Below are 17,679 nucleotides of genomic sequence, written 5' to 3' on the forward strand. Positions count from 1 at the left end.
ATCAGGTGGGCAGTGGACGACACTTGATGTACCGCCCACGACATGAGGCGTGGCTGACGCACACGGACCACTCGGTCGATGGAAAGGGTGAATCTCCACGTCATCGATCGTGTCTTGTGCCGGAGTTGCACCACTTCGGGCAAGTCTTCATTTTGGAGGCCCCGTGAGAACGGAATTTCAACTCGGCTCCCAGCACGTGAAGTCGAGTGACCTCCTGCTCTCGCCGACGGTTGGAAACCGAAGAGCTTGGGCACTTGAAACCGCAGCTTCCTTTCGGTGGACCCTTCTTTCATACGTGTATGAAGCGAAGAAGTGGCCCGCAGCGTCCGGTGAAACGAGGATATAGAAGCCGTCCCTTGAAACCGCCGCCGTTGGCGCCAGGGTTTCTTGCCTCCTCGTGCCTCTGGGTGATTCATACACGCACACCTTGCTCTAGGGCTTGCGAGGAATTCCTGTGTTGGCCGATCCTTACACTACCTAAGGATCTCTGAACGTGCGCCGAAATCTTGTATACACGGGCGTTTTTGCTTTTCGCCTCCATCATAATTCATGAATGCTGGTTGGTTGAGTAGTATTGGTGAAGCACATGAGCGGAAAGTCTTTTTTTTTATATAAAAGTAAAGGAACCTCAAGCCCGGGATTACACCATCTCACTTCTCCGTCTCGCCGCTGCCGACGGAGGCGACGAGATCAGCGGCAAAGATGGAGGAGAAGTGAGATGCCACGCATTTGGGTGAGCTGCATTTAAGTTTTACTAACGCCTTCCTCTTGCACAAGACGAGCACACGGCCGCTACAGGTGCCATGGGTGGGGCGCACAGCGGCGCGAGAGGTCGCGTGACGTTACCACGTGACATTTAACGAGGACGCAGGGGGTGAACCTCAGATGTGTGCGTTGAGCGCACTGTCTGTCTTCCCCGTCTCCGCGTGGACTCGTAGCTCAATCGATAAGGCAACGGTCTCTCTCGCCGTTTCTCTATTCTTTCCGGGTTCGATTTCTGGCGGTGCCAGTAACTTCTCTTATTTGTTCGCGGGAGTTTTCTGTTGACACCAACGCCCGTGACAGAACCCTTGTGGGGCAGAGGTTAAAATCTTCGCTTGAAAAAAGGGGCGTTTTATCCGCCTTAGCATCTTTAAAAGCAACGTCAGCTGTTCAATGGCCATTCATCCATTTTTACACCCGTAAGCTTACACAAAAATGCAAAAAAAAAGGGTATGCGAGGGGATGAATAGCGTCCTCTTCCTCCCTTCCCAATATGCACGAAGGGTTTATCGAGAGGAATTAAGTTGAGGAAATTTGGTACGAACGTACGGACACATGCTCGATGTAAAATATGGTAGAGCCAGCCAACATCCCATTTTGTGAGAAAGGATACAATCCCCTTCCCCAAGAAAAGCGTATCCGCTAGCGGCATAGGCGAATGCATGCGCGAATTGTGCAGCGGCCTAATTGACCTACAGTTTGTACTTTTCCGTTCCACCCACTAAGGAAGGAAGTTGAGGAGGAGGGACAATGTGGTGTCCCTACGTGAGAACATTCTTTTCTTTTCTTTTTGCTGTGGCCAGACATGCCATCATACGTTTCCCTTACCGACTGTACGGTACAGACGCTACGTATGTGTGACGTATAGAATGTAAATTCTAGAAAGGCCCCTTCAGTAAAGGGGCGAGTCTCGCACACCAGCCACGCCGTACGAACTGGCTAATTATCCATATTTAGAGAATTATGCAAAGTACCTCCACCGCATCACACCCACACGTCGTGCTACTATCATTTCTGTTATCACCCCCTTTAAATTATCTTGTCACTAACCGTGTATACCAGATTGTTCCAAGGTTAGTTTCTCTGCATAGCACGCAGGCTAAAGGTACAAAAAGAAAGAACGATGAACCTACTTTTCCCCAACTTTTTGTCTTCCTCATAGATCTCCAGCACTACACTGTTTCCACATGCCTGCAAAGAGGTGGAGGTTTCCCTGTACAGTAACTTATTGACGTTCCTTTCCCTGCAAGCTTTGGCTGGGCAAATGCTCGAAGTTTAGAGCGGCAGCAGCCGCGTGCAAGGGACGGGAAGCGACGGTGCGTCGCCGCCAGTTTTCCTAATCTGCAATCAAGTGAGCAGCGCTCATTAGGGCGGCAAGGCAGCCGGGCGCACGCGCTCAAGTGCGCGCAGTTTGAGGGTCCGCTGCGGTGTGCTGCGCTCTTACGGCCCTTCCGATAGTGCGCCAGAGGCTACTCCACGCTATGATGGCTTCAGGGCTGCCAGCTAGACGGGAAAAAAATTGCCGAAATCATCAGTACCTGCTTGTTGCGTTTACGTTTGCGTCTATGGCTCTTTGTTGCAAGAAAGAAAAAGGGAAGGACGAATAATGTAGTGTAACAGAGAGAGAGAGAGAGAGAGAGAGAGAGAGAGAGAGAGAGAGAGAGAGAGAGAGAGAGAGAGAGAGAGAGAGAGAGAGAGAGAGGGGGTAAATAAATAGGTAGATAAATAAAGGAGTAACTGCAAGCTTTTACCTCTTCACGAGCGATATGGGTGCGCAATGTTAGAAGCCTCACAAAGGGTCAGATATGTAGAAAGGTGGTATATAACCTCGTTTGGGGGAGGTTGATGGAACACGAACATACTACGCGTACCCCCACGCTAGTGTTATTTATACACCTTACGTTATCTTGTTTTATGTAAAACGCATCAATCTCCCTCTCCCTCCCTTCCCTCTCCCCCTCTTCTATGTCTGTCTGTCTGTCTGTCTGTCTGTCTGTCTGTCTGTCTGTCTGTCTGTCTGTCTGTCTGTCTGTCTGTCTGTCTGTCTCTTTCCCTCCCGCTCTTTTGTCCTTTTAGTCCCTTCTACAACTTCCATTGCATGAACCGTAACTGAAATAATAAAATTTTCCGCTTCCCCTGTGCTCACGCGAAATATTACTCATGAAATAATCCCAGTCGAAAAAGACAAGAAAAATTACTCTAGTTTGTCGTATTTTCGCGTGTCTTACTGTCGTCTAGTCGTATTCTTGTCGCGTCGTGATTCTGGTGCTCTCTCGTGTGTCGTATTCCTGTCCCCATTTTGATGTTCCGTCGTGCGAATTTCGGTCATGTCGTGATTCTGATGTTCCATCAGTAGTTTCCTATGGTTGGATTGTTATTGGCCCTTGTGAAGAGTAGCGTAAATGACAGTTCTGTTGTGACTACAGCAATGTTTGTCGTTGAGAAAATTCACTTTGTCGTTGCGACAGAAATGTGCGCCGTAACAACAAATGGCTTTGGCGTGACAACATTTCTGTTGTCACAACAAAGCTTTTTGTCGCACGACAGGAATTCTTGATAGATTTTTGCGGTATTTCTGTTGTGATTATAGATTGGGATCTGGTAAAATGGTCAGTGGAAGGCTGATAATTAAGTTATGAGCTAAAACTACGTCATCATCGGTGGGCTGATAACCAGTCACCAGCCTACCACTGTTTGTGTTTGCCAAGCATTCGGCCCGGCGGGGATTCTAACCCACGATTCATCCGCTATACCCTGAAGCACCGCAGCGACACGATGGACTTCGTGTAACGCTGCACTCATCAACGAACGATGCACCCGAGCCAAGACATCGTAACGTTCGTACGCCACTGAGCGATTATGCGAGGCCACGCGAAACAATAATTACGTTATCGACAGAAGGTCAGACAAACAAGCGGCCTTCGTTCCTAGTGTATGCGCCGTCTTGGGAACGATTTATTGAGTCCCACGGAACCTCGTTATGCGCGAGCGCTTCTGGCTCCTTCTAATGACCCTGGTGTGATCGATTCGAAAGCTTCGTCTCTGCAGGTACGGACAAGTAATCCCACTACATGTAAGGAATTTGCCTCGTGGTCTCAGCCTAATGTAGTTCACGCTATTGTAAAACAAAGCTCGCGTTGTGACTGAGGCGCGCCAGAAACGTGAACTGTGTGGATGCACAGTACGATGTTTTCTCTGAGCATAACCAAGGTGTTTATAGGTGAAGCGTACATTTTGGCGAACACTGGCGGCTGCTGAATGTGAAAGCGCTAAATGGCCTTTTGAGAACAAGCCGGCTTTCGGCGTCAGTAGCAGCAAAACGGCTCCTGAATCTCTTACTTGCAGCGACCACATACCTCATGGCCTCAGAAGTACATTGATCAAAACTTCTGAGGGATTTTTCTTGCATTAATACTAGCGTTACGCTTTTACGGCTAACGACCGTAAATAGTACCCGCAGCCTGATGTATACGATGAATTTGGCGCTATTTGGCGCCTTCTTGGGCTCAAATTTATGCCAACCGAACATATGTCGATTACGCCTACCGCTACGCATGTTACGCCTACCGAACGTTAAGCGAAACAAGAGAAATATCACATAACCGCATAGGTCAACTTTTTTCCGCGTTTTCCCTGAAATTGGGCTTTGCATTGTGGTTCGAGATCAAACAGTGTCAAGAGGCACCCGGAGCTTGACGAATGACGAGTTGGACATTGCTCGGCACGTCGTTAGGCGTAACTTTAAGATTAACTATCGACCACGTAACGTTCTACATTGGTTGGGACCCGGCTTGTGGCTCCGCAGCATTGGCGTCATCGTTGGTAAGGAGCCAGCCGAACTGCTGGCGCTGCAGCGGGAGGGAAGACGCAGGCATGCGACAAACAGCTTGGCGTTAGACCGGCTATGACGACCCACTGGACATCGAACGGGAGCCTGCGTTGCTTTGGGCACCATTGACAGCAAACCCGCCGCGGTGGCTCAGTGGCTATGGTATTGTGCAGCTGAGGCCAAGGACGCGGGTTCGATTCCCGGCCGCGGCGGCCGCTTTTCTGATGGAGGCGAACAGCAAAAACTACCCGTGTGTTCTGTTCGAGATTTTGGCGCACGTTAAAGATTCCCAAGTGGTCAAAATTAACCCGGAGCCCTTCGCTACAGCACGCCTTATCGCCTGTGAAGCGTCGGCGCGTTAAACCCTACAGCCAATCAATCAACCATTGACAACAAAGTTGCTGTGACATCGAATCCGTTCAAGGCAGATCAGTCAGCGGTGATCCAGTTCCATAGCAGATGTAGGATGCTGGCCAGTCGAAGCGAATTGAAAAACGCAAACTGTGTATGGTGACGAATTTTTGACGAAGAAAGCAGGGATTGAACGGATTCAAGTGTTTCGGGAGGGACGCGAAGAAACGAAACATGTTGGCTAAGTCGTTTGGAACTGTTCGAAGAATTGTTCAGAAAGAGTGGACTTTTCCGGAAGTTTGAAGGGTATTCAGAATAGGTCCCACTGACGCTGGCTGACTTTCAAAAGGAAGAACACATCGGCGCAGTAACGATGCATTTCCGTCACGCATTGTGGTGCGCGACGAAACTACCCATCACCCCTTGGAGGTCTCCAAGAAAACTGCAATCGTGCAACGGCGATATTCCGGATCATTAAAGGAATCCGGGTCTTAGATTTTCGCCGGTGAAGTGAGGCTCACCACCTTTTTTGAGAGAGAAGGGCTTTTCCGTGGACAGTATCCCTTCCTTACCATGCAGTGAGACATCCGTCTAAATGCGTTAGGCAACTTCTATACGTACATAAGCACCTGGTTAATCATTCTTTTTGACGCATTACTTTACTTAGATGTACCGTCTGTTCTAAAATTATTTTTTCCCTTGTTTTAATAAGGGCACATGAAGGGGTTTCATTTGATCACTCCTCGTATGTCCCCCTCCTAAGAAAATGACCCTGTTGTATTGAATTTACCGAACAATACAGGCTGTTTGGAGCCGCTGTTTGGAGGCTTATCCTGGACATCCCCACCCCCCCTTTTCCCTATCGAGGACCAGTTCCTGTTGATCGGCATAGCTGGAGCCGCATCCATAGCACTCGGATTCCTCTGAGCAGGAGTCTGGGCCTCTTCTGTTCATCCCCCTTCCCTCTTCTAAACTTGCGCTGAACCCCCCCCCCCCCCCCCCCCCCCCCCCCCGGATTTGCTGCTTGAATTCGAGTCGTGCCCATGGCCGATAGCAAAAGGTTGTCGTCGTGCTTGGGCTCCGCAAGTTGCTTATGCAGCTTTAACCCAGGAAACGATCAAATTTTGTCTGGAAATAAAAATTGAATTTTCGAGGGCTTGCCGGGAGGCATCAGTAAATTAGTTTGACTTCATCTGAATCTAAACTAATTACTTCAAAGAGAATGATGCTCGCCGAGTATACTCCTTAATTATCGCGTAAACGGCGTTTAAAATCAAATTAAGTTACTCAGCGGACACCAAGTACAAAATGGTTAAGTTAAGTAAAGAAGATAAAAGAGTTCACTCCGCTTCTAAAGACGATCCAGTAAGTACGCTATCTGAACGAAGAAACATAAGTTCTTCCCAAGGGTGCACAAACACGCTTCGAGGAGCTTGTATAATCAGCAAGAAACAAAGCTAGTGCATAGAAACGCGCATAGTGCGAGGGAGAGGGTTTAGCAATCTTATGCGTCTCTGGTTTTGGTACAATTCGTATCAGTACTGATCGGGTTGACTGCTTCCGTCGCAAGTCCGTGTACGCGTGTCTATAAATATGACATATTTCTCCAATAAAAGTTCAGTCGGAAGTCAGCGTTCGTCCTGAGTGCCTCACCTTTTGTCCTTATTTCTTGCTGCGCCGCGATATTACGAAAGCTAGCTCATTGCAGAAACCTTTGCCAAATAGGGGCACGGTTCAATTACCCGAGTGGTAGATAAAGTGATTGTTTGTTTAGTAGCGGGCAACGAAAAGGCGGCGCCGTTACACTCGATAACGGTTGGAGCCTACAACCTGTCCTTAAGTAGTAGTTTTTTAGATTGAAAGATGGGACCGCGTGGGAGCACGGTTTATGAATTATGGATGTTAGCGAGCTGAGGGTGCAGAGCTTTGTATCGCCGTCTAAAATATTCAACGCGCCCACGCCAGCGAGAAGCATCGACACTGGCGAGAAAACCGGCAAGCTGCTTTGATGAGGTAAACGTTATCGCAAGAGCACCTACGTGCTTTACGGGCAAATGTTTGCCCATCCCTCGGCACAGAGGTCGGCTTGTGCGCGCTAACGACGAATATTTTGTTATCCTAAAGATGCGATGTTTCGAAATTCTTTGGTGCGCTTATTACACATATGCGTCTGTATAATGTAGCAAGCTGAGGTATAAGAATATGGCATGCATTTTTTGCGCGTCTGATATGCCTACCGAGAAACCAAACAATTACGTTTAATATAGGGACGTCAAGCAAAATTACTTCTTGTAACGACACGGCGAACTTGCGGTGGTTGAAAACGTCGGGTATAAGATAACCTAAAAAATGCGCCCGTTTGAGTTTGTTCATTACCGGGTTTACTCTCACTTGATTTCGTTACATTTTTACCTGTTTTATGTACTTTTTATGTAGTTTTGTGCACTTTTTACATGATTTACCTGTTTTTATGTACTTTTTAACAAGCGGACCCCCACAGTGATAAAATATGGCACCTCTTTCTGTACTCTTTACCAATGTATGTACTGTATTATTTGCAAACTTCCTAATAAGCTTGAACTTCAACTTCAATTTTATAGAAAATAACAGGCTTTCAGCACCGTGACGTTCTTCTGCCCAAAACGCTGAGTATGAAATTACGGGGTTTAACACGTTGAAGCTACACGTGAGCTATGAGGCGCACCATAGTGGAGGGTTTCAGATTAATTCTGACCACCTGTGGATCCTTTACATGCGCCAACAAATCAACACACGGTCGTTTTCGCTTTTCGCCAACATCAAAAAAGCGATCACTGTGGTCATATTGAACCCCCGTCCTGATGAGCCCAGCTACTTTTGTACGTTTTAAGTTTTTACGAGAACGCGGGCGTTCCTCCACATTGTGGTGTACAACAAAAGAAGTGGAAAACGTCGGAAAAGCTCACCAAAGTTGAAGGACAGCGCGGCGAAGCCGAACCATTGGTTCCCAGTCATCCGAAATTTCTCAGGCGAAGAACAACGCAGCAGACAACAGCCGTCCACAGGTCAAGGGTCCGAGCTCGGCTCGAGAGCAAACAGTCGTCGTACGGGGTGGGTCCTTCTTTCTTTTGCAGTCCTGCCTAACCCATTTTGAAGCGGCGTGACCAGTCCTACCACGTCAGCGCGTTTCCAACGGCACAGCCGTCGTCGCGTAGTGCTCGATGCTCGCTAATTCCCGATCAAACAAGCGGCCCGAACAGTTCGCCTCGGTCGCAGCGCTTCGTTTGCCCGAAGTTGGCGGCGAGCGAGATAGGAGCGTCGTCCCCCTCCCCTCACTCCGTCATAGCTAGCGGCAAACAGCGAACCGCTTCGCTCAACACGTCGGCTCCATCGACGCCGCCGGCGGAGTGCGTCCGAGCCGCGCGGCACCGCGTGTGCCAATGGCCCATGCGCGCCGAGTCCCGGCTTCTGAGCCGCGCCGTGAAGCCCTTCTCCCAGGGCGGTCGAGGGAGAAGCCGCCCCTCTCCTGCGCGTGGAGCGCGCCCCTCTCTCGCTCTCGATTCGGACTTGTCTCTTTTATTTCCCGCGTCTCTTTTCTAGTTTTGTATCATCCGGGTTCTCCTCCTTCGCCCATCCCGTTTTCTCTTCCGAAGTATCTCCCCGCCTGCTGGCGTCTCGCCGCCCTTTTCGTTCCTTTTACTTTTCCCGCCCTCGGCGTTTCTGAGTCCTTTTCCCCTCGTTTTCCGGCACGTGACGTCATGTCCGGTGCGGCCGGCACCGTCCCCCTCCGTCTTCTCCCGATCCCCGCTGTGACCGGAGCTCACGTGTCGGACCGCTCGCTCTTGCTCACCCCGAACTCAGCCCCCCGCCCCCCTCTGGCGCGCGGCCGACCGACCGGGCGGCCAGCAGCTTACTCGTCAACCCGTGCAGCCAGCGCTGCGCGAGACCGGTACTCTGCTTCTCCAGGGTTTTGTTTGCTTTGCGGCCCTCGCAAAATAAGGAGAGGGAAACGCCGGGCAAGGTGGAAGGAAGGCCAGCGGGTGGGTGGGGCCCTAGGCCCCACTCTTCGCTTTCATCTCCCCAGTACGGGAGACTACCATAGCCTGTTGTAAAATCAAAACGGGAACAAAAGGCCGTACGGCCGGGCGGTTTGCAAGCCGAGGGAGCGCACGCGCTTTGAGGGGGGCAACTCTGTGATGCGATGCCAAATCTTCTTTACAAGGGGGTTCAGAAGGGGACGGGGTTGGGATCTCTCTCATTGTAATTCAAAGCCGGAACTACAACACGCGCCCTAGACATGGAAGCATCGCTTATCTCTCGGCTCGTCAGCGTTGCCGCTGGCTTCTTGCCCGCGTCATGCCCGGTCGCCGGATGCAGGTGGCTTTCCCCTTGTCTCTTATTCGCGCAAACGTTTCGGGAACGCAAGTACTACCAAGGGTTAGGAGATGATATCGCATGTGAATACGGGCCCAACAGAATATGGCGGAAGTGTTGGCCCCCACCATATTCGGGGGTTACCCGAGGGCTGCCAATACGCGCAGTTCGCACGGAAGTCGCTACTCCCTTCATCGCTTAAAATATGCATCTTTGAGGCTGAAGTAGATAAGAAACATTATTGGTCGAAGTTTATCGACGTGTGTTTGTATGGCTTGTGTCATCAACATTCGACCACCCCCTTTCGTTCCTGACTAAACGACTTTCGCATGACATTATTGTAAGGTTAAGAACACTGCGCGGATAGTCGTCGGTCCTAAATACAGTTTTAGAAGGGTGCGCGCTGTTATCAAGATTTAATACGAAACAGGGAGGTAGTATATTGAAATAAAGGTCTTATCTCCATGGTTTTATTTCAAATTAATGTGGGCACTGCGGTTACGGCAAAGATCCCCACTGAAATTAATTACGAGGGTACCTACCTATACCACAATTATTTTTATCAAACGCGACTCCACGGGGCGGTGACGCCAAACCACGTGAGCAAAATATTTAGCAGGAACAAGCAAAAGTAATTGAAAAAAAAAACAGGTAAGTTAACCAGTGCAACCTGGTTAACTTAGCTGCTGCGTGAGAAAGAGACAAGACAGTGGAAAAGAAATGTTGATATACAGAATATTGAGAACAAAAACATAAATCGCAAAAAATAAAACGTAAAGTAATTATCACGTGATTAACTTGCCCCAATCTGAAAGAAAATTCAGAAGGAAGTCCAGAGAAGCTGGAAATCTGCTGGGATTTGCTGTGTTGAATTATCGGGGCGATCTCTGCGATCGGCGATCTCTGCTTCACTGATTAAGTGACCCATGGGCCACACGAATGGCTGGAAAGGAGGATCTTCGAAGCTGAACGCGTGCTCTCATACCTCCGTGTTCGGTTCTCCTTCCCCTCAACCTTACCAGGATGGAGGAGGTTGTACTGCGAAGAATCCGGTTGGGGGTGGCTCTTACTCCTTCAAGCACTTCTGGGTTGAAATGGGACTACCAAAGGCACGTCAATTGTCCAACTAGGGCTGATGAAATGGTTCCGGCAGGCCTTCACCACCTAATATGGACATGTCCTGGAACTAAGGACATTCGAAGGAAATGTCTGATGATAGCAGGCCTAAGTTTGCGGCAAGACGCCCATTACCATCGGCGCTCCATGGACCTGCCTATCGCTCTTTGTTAGACTTTATCCTGGAGGCTAACCTAGTTTCCTGGACATAGAGCGGGCTCGCTTACTGTCTACTAAGCCTTGGGTCTATTAAATAAACATGAGCACAACAGCAACTGCACACATGATTAGTGCGTAGAGAGAATTACGTTTTATTGTAGCGCGGCTGCGCCAATCACGGCAGAGGTTCTGGAGCGCCGCACAGGTGTCCGCCAAAGAGCGTGCGGCATTGCGCAATGTCAAGAGGGAGAGAGACTCCGCGCGTGGCGACGAGTATGTGTACATGACTCGGGAAAGGGGCCGCTGCGGTGGAGAGGAGGATAAGTAGGGGCATGCTTCAGTGTCCAACACCCGATGTAGAAAAGTCAGTTTTCAAAACCGAACTTACGCCTACTCTATTAAGAGCACGGGGTGAGGCGAAATTAAAAAAAAAAAAAGGTTACTCATTTTTATTCGCGATTATGGAAGTTCATCTCCTTATGCACATTTTCCATAATCACACATCTTAGAAGGTTGTATTTCTGGCTCAAAAACAGTTTTTCCGTAAGGAAGTAGAAAGTCACCACTTCCCATTTTAGAATGCGCTCCGTGTTTATTGCCATTTTTTCCATCAAGAAACTCCCAGTTCCAGATCAAAACGCTAGCCTAGAACCAGCTGTATGAAGAAATTGCCTCAGTGGCTAAGGCGTTGCGCTGCTGAGCACTAGGTCGCGGGTTCGATTCCCGGCCGCGGCGGCCGCTTTTCTGATGGAGGCGAAAAGCAAACACGCCCGTGTGCACGAGATTTCGGCGGACGCTAAAGATCCCCAGGTGGTCAAAATTAATCCGAAGCCCTCTACTACGGCGCGCCTCATCGCCTGCGTTGCATCGGCGCGTTAAGCTCTACAATCAAATCAATCAAATCAAGAAATTGCTTGGCAACCATTGCATAGCTGATTTTTGAGCCAAGGCAATCCAAAGACACTGTGCACGTTTTTCCGACATTTGTTCTTCGGAGCCGTACGCCAAAAAAATGTCTTTGTTGGGCTTCACACTCTCAAGATTGCAACAATGGATGCTGTTGTTTCATTTAATGATGATAGCAACGCACGATCCAGCATTTCAAAATAATTCGGACTCAACCCTCGGTGCAGCACCACCATCAGGTGGCTGCAAGAGGTTGACCTCAAGACACTTTGCGAACAGAGCTGCACGACAACTCACAAAATAGGGAAGGCTGGACAGAAGACTGGCTGAAAAGCGAAAAAAATGACTTCAACGGTGATTACGAAGCGGGTGATTACTAAATAAATTACTCGAGTGGTGTTTGTGGCAAAAAGTATTGTTTTTCACCTCTTTTCTTAATTTAACTCAAAACGGTGTTTTTTGTTACATAGGTCCAATTATTTACTATATCTTCCACGATAACCGGCTGATTCTTTTTGCCTGTTATCTACATAAGTTGCCACATCTACTGTAACAGAATTTTTATTACGTAAATTAAGCCAAAATTTAGGGACTGGAGGAAAAAATAATAAAAATATTAATTTTAATCTGTTTTTAAAAATTTTGGTCCAGTTAAAAGAGCCTAAAATTTGAAATAAAATTTCATATGCATTATTTAGATACATTTAGTAGAGTCCGAGAGAAATGTACCTCAAAATGGCCAAAAATGCATTAAAGTATAAGGCTTACTTTGTGCCTTTAAAGTCGCTTTGCCCTTAAACTTAAAAGCATTGCTTGGAAGACATTTCTAGGAGCAATGTAATGCCCGTTCTACAAAATGCGAATTTACCTGCGAAATCGCAGCTGCGGTACGCTCGTGCGGCAAAACCATCCATTTTGGTTGCTGCCGAAGCTACAGAAAAAGGCCGTCTTGCCACACAAGGGCACGGCAGCTGCGAATTCGTGATTAGTGAGAAGTTTAGGGCAATAGTGGTAGGGAAGCCTGCACCGATAACATCAGCGCCACAGAAGACTGCGGAAAGGGAAATAAGTTTGAGCAACCTTGATTGGAAAAAAGCAGAGCAAAAGGTTTCCCCCCAGACAGCAGTGGGCCCGGACGGAATACCAATGCAACTGATAAACCTGCTTCGACCTAAAAGTAAGGAATCGTTTATGATGGCAATAGATAAGGTGATAGAAACCAAACAAATACCAGAGGACTGGCTAGAAAGTAGGATGAATTTAATATATAAAGGCAGAGGCAATAAAGCAAGTATTGATTCATACAGACCACTCACACTAACCTCAGTGGTGAATAGATTCGTAATGCAGGCGATAAAATCAGAAATTGAAGCATGGATGGAAGAAAATGAAATACTTGGAGAACTGCAGAATGGATTTAGACGAGGCAGGCGATTGGATGATAATTTGTTCGTGATAACGCAACGCATTAAAATTGCAAAAGAGCAGAATAGACCATTATGGATTACGTTCTTGGACATTAAAAGGGCATATGACAACGTAAACAGAGAACGGCTGTGGAGAATGCTGAAACTCCAGGGATTAGATGACGAGTTAGTACAGTTCCTTATAGCAATCTATAAAGACAATAGAGTGCACCTTACTTGGGAAGGACAGAAATGCGCCCAGCAGGTCAACATCCATCGGGGACTGAAACAGGGATGCCCTTTGAGCCCAATACTGTTCATGCTTTACATGGCAGGGTTAGAAAAGGAACTGGAAGAAAGTCAAGTAGGGTTTAGCCTAACCCGTATGCTGCAATGTGAAGCGGTACAACAGCGTATTCCGGGAATGTTATACGCAGACGACATGGTTCTTTTAGCTGATAACCATACCGATCTGCAACGGCTAATAAATATAAGTGGCCAGGAAGCCACCGACCTCGGGTTAAATTGTAGCGCAGAAAAATCGGGAATAATGGTTTTCAATGACGCTACCACTGGCGCAGTGTCTATCCAGCAAAGCTAATTTCTCAGAATGAAGGAATATAAATATTTGGGAGTGTGGATAAACGAAGGGGATAACTAATTAGAACTCTCGAGGAGCAACTTAAGAGTAAGGGAAAGCGAAACGCAGCTATAATGAAGCATAGAGCTCTGTGGGGGTATAACAGATATGAAGTAGTTAGAGGAATGTGGAAAGGAGTAATGGTTCCGGGTCTCACGTTTGCGAATGCTGTACTCTGCTTAAAATCAGACATTCTATCAGGCCTTGAAGTGAACCAGAGAACGGTAGGCCGTTTGGCCTTAGGCTCGCATGGAAAAACAACTAACGAAGCAGTACAGGGAGATATGGGCTGGGCGTCGTTTGGAGTTCGAGAAGCACAGAGTAAAATATGTTTTGAGATGAGGTTGAGAGCAATGGATCAACGAAGGTGGGCAGCTAAGGTTTTTAGGTACCTATACTTGAAAAGCGTGGACACGCAGTGGTTAAGGAAGACTAGAAGGCTAACGATGAAATACGAAAAGAACAGTGGCAAATCTAAAACAGCCAAGGTAGCCAAAAAAGAGGCAAGGCAGATTGAAACGAATAAATGGAGAGAAAAAATGGAATAAAACGTCGTTAGAGATGTACAGGGCTGAGAAATTGAACATCAGAAAGGAAAATTTCTACGATAATTCCCAGGGCAGTGCTTTGCTTTTTGAGGCTAGATCAGGTTCCTTGCGAACTAAGAGCTTTGTGGGGAAGTATTCCCAAAATGATGGAGTATGCGTGGTCAGTGGAAAAGAAACAAAAACTATACGGCCCATAGTGTTAGAATGTGAGGGTGTCCATCCAAACCTACATGAGGGAAATATTGGGCTTCCAGAAGCCCTAGGATTTAAGGGTATCACAGAGGAAGTTAACTGCAAGGCGGTCGAGGCGACGAAAAGATTAGAATGCTGGTGGACAAAAAGCATAGAGGGGAATATTGCCTAGGACAGTTACCACCTGTAACAGAAAAAAAAAATATTTTGGGCCTAATAAGCTTTTCGTGCCTGCCTTAAGCAGCGCTAGTATTAAATCAAGAGTATAAAAGATAGGTATATTAGTCCTTTTTGGTAAAATGGCATGTCATCACCCCGCTACAAAGAGGAAACCAATAGCAATCATCATCATCATCATCATCATTGCAGGTAAATTCGCACCATGTAGAACGGGCTTAGCCGCCTTCTTTAACAATATGGAGGCCTTAGTATCTTTTATATATTTATGATTTCTTTTCGTGAAGTGAAAATTGGTCTACGCCCAGTCTTTCGCTAGAGACCATATGCTCTGTCCTAGCCACGGGGAGGGCGGTAAAACATCCCCAGCAAGTACATTGCGGTCGGCACGAAATCGCAAGAGCCGTTGGCAGAGCCCACTTGCTATGAGCGAGTGAAATAGACAGGAAACGGTGTGAGAATGTTTTACTCACTACTCTATAAATATTTGTCAGTGAAGGAATCTGCGTGTGCACGGAAGTCATTCTCCCTATCCCCTAAACACAGGCGGTGCTGATGTGGGGATGGTAGTGGAAACAATGATAGAAGTTCCCAACTCTCACATAAGATGACCAGAGATCCTGGCCCCGGGGGGCCGATCCAGGCGAATGAGCTGCGCTCTTCCCATGACAAAACTCGTTCCGGATACTACTCTGCCCGTACAGTATGGTCTTACTGAAAAGGCAACAGCGTTACACTTGATGTGGGAGCGCATCGAGAGAACACCACCCCAATGATACCCTGCACCGACGTAAGAGAAGGGGGAAGCGTGGAAACCTCACAAATTCCCCTACAACCCCCTCGCCCCTCCCCCTTCCGGCCGCTTTCCTTTTAAAATCCCACCAAAATTAACAGTTTAGTCTGCATAGAAGACAACAACCAATTTTACGGCAGGCATGACCAAGTGATTATATTTGATTGTAATGCGTAATAGTCAGTTTATACATCAGCTGTTTCGTTTTAATTCATTACAGAGTGCTTTGTAGCAGCTGCATTTACTCGCATCCGAGAGCCGTTTCCGGTGTAATCTCTACGTTGTATCGTTTATCGCTTTCCTCGTTGAACATTTCTGTTTTGCGCAGGTCTGGAGCAAGAGCACTGACAGTTGCATAATGAGGTCTCGAATGCAAATCCCTCGAACACGAAGCAAATTCTTCGTGGCTTACTTCGTAAAAGCTAGAATTTGAACTGGCGGAAAACACAAGCGTGTCAGCAGAATGTACAATAAATCACGCTGTGGGGATAAGTCGACGCGCCCTGCTGACGAATAACGGGGAGGTTCGCCGTGAAAGGTTTAGACACAAAGGCCGCGGTACAAGCTCGTTATTTTGCGACAACGCTTCCGCAAATAACTCGCACCGTCCGAATGTTTCCCCGGCATCGCCCCATTATCCTCGGAACGACGCAGCACGAGATTAGGGCACACGGTTTAAGACTGCTTTGCCTGAGCGCATTTGTTTTAAGCAAATGCTCGTAATTGACGTTACGATTTACATAGCTAATACTTCCATGTAATTGCAAATACGACCTGTTCCGATTGTACAACGACTGCTTAGACAGAATCCTTTCGACGCTTCGAGGGCATAGCTTCGCTTAAACACCGGTCAGTTTTACTGTAACAGTCGAGTAATGCGTTGTTGCACGTTCGGGCTCAAATTTTCTGGCTGCGTGATTGTAGGGACATTACTCATACCGTGTCCTCCTAATAAACCGTATTGCTCGCCAGTATAGTACCACGGCCGCTGTTGTACGTTGGCTGGTGCAGTTCTGAATACAAGCAAACACGTCTTTTGGTCAAACTAAATGATTAAAAATTGGTCTGGTGGTCTATCTGTATGTATGTATGTACGTATGTATGTATGTATGTATGTATGTATGTATGTATGTATGTATGTATGTATGTATGTATGTATGTATGTATGTATGTATGTATGTATGTATGTATGTATGTATGTATGTATGTGTGTGTATGTGTGTGTATGTATGTATGTATGTATGTATGTATGTATGTATGTATGTATGTATGTATGTATGTATGTATGTGATGTAATGTATGTATGTGTGTCTGTCTGTCTGTCTGTCTGTCTGTCGGACTGACTGACAAACTGGCTGTCTATTTGTCGGTCTGTCTGTCAGTCAATCTGTCTGTCTGAATGTCGGTCTGTCGGTCTGTTAATCTGTCTGTAAATCTGCCTGACTGACTGACAGTCAGCCTGACTGACTATCATTCTGTCTGTCTGTCTGTCTGTCTGTCTGTCTGTCTGTCTGTCTGTCTGTCTGTCTGACTGACTGACTGACTGACTGACTGACTGACTGTCTGACTGACTGACGGACTAACTGACCGACTGACTCATTCACTCACTCTGTCTGTCACCCGAATCAGTACGTTACCGGTGCGCAACTGATGGCCCGTGTGGCACTGATCCACTAGCAACACGTGGGCCACCGGTTATCCACCAGTGCTGCCCCACCAGTGACCCAGCCGGGGTTCCTCACCGGTGGGTGACCAGTGGCTCACTTGTGGTGATCCAACACAAACCAGCCTATGACACACGAGGGGGTGGTCCACCAGTAACCGGTGACCCACAGATTACTAGTGGCCCACCCGTCGGGCAATCTATGGCCTACAAATTACAAGTGACCCACCTTCACCCACTAGGGCCGTATTCATGGGTCGGCGAGGATTTCGAGTGGTGGTTTATCCTTTATTAACCCGCCGGGCGGTCATCCCGCAGTGTAGACTACCAAGTGAATAAGGGATGGTTGGAACACTGCTAGGACACTGGAGGATCATAAGCAGGGTCGCGGGTGAATACCGTACGAAAGTGCAAGTATTCCCCACGGAGCCTGCGGCGCATTTACATTTTCGGGTGCACTGCGGGACGTTGCAGTGCTATCGTCAACTGGGGTAACAAGTTGAAACTAAATCTGCGCGAACGCTATTGTCGTCAGACATCATTTGTAAAAGAGCAAGTATATACAGGGCGAATCTTTAAATATAGAGCGTAAGAGCTACCTGACGTTGTCTGCTCGGAAACAACGCTTTACAAGTCATCTGCTCGCACGACATACGAAAAACAATACACATTTTTATCAAGTTGGTGCGGCATCTGTCGAAAGCGATCGTCACCATCCACGCTGGAAGCACGCGATCATTGGATGCGTAGTTTTCGGTTAATACGAGCATAAAAGCCGGCCTGC

The 17,679-nt window shown here is 47.7% G+C and overlaps 1 protein-coding gene across 1 annotated transcript in view; it reads right to left on the minus strand.

Moving 5' to 3' along the window:
• LOC144178506 (kin of IRRE-like protein 2) overlaps positions 1–8,375 on the minus strand; it is a 166,288-nt gene extending 157,913 nt beyond the window's left edge. The window contains exon 1 of the mRNA XM_077706421.1: positions 7,888–8,375. The gene's annotated coding sequence lies outside the window, so the exon portion shown is untranslated. The remainder of the gene's footprint in view (positions 1–7,887) is intronic.
• Positions 8,376–17,679: the final 9,304 nt, after the last annotated feature.

Source organism: Haemaphysalis longicornis, unplaced genomic scaffold (genome assembly GCF_048455015.1).
Source record: "Haemaphysalis longicornis isolate Haplotype H1 unplaced genomic scaffold, Haemaphysalis longicornis Haplotype H1 scaffold_4, whole genome shotgun sequence".
NCBI classification, from domain to species: Eukaryota; Metazoa; Arthropoda; class Arachnida; order Ixodida; family Ixodidae; genus Haemaphysalis; species Haemaphysalis longicornis.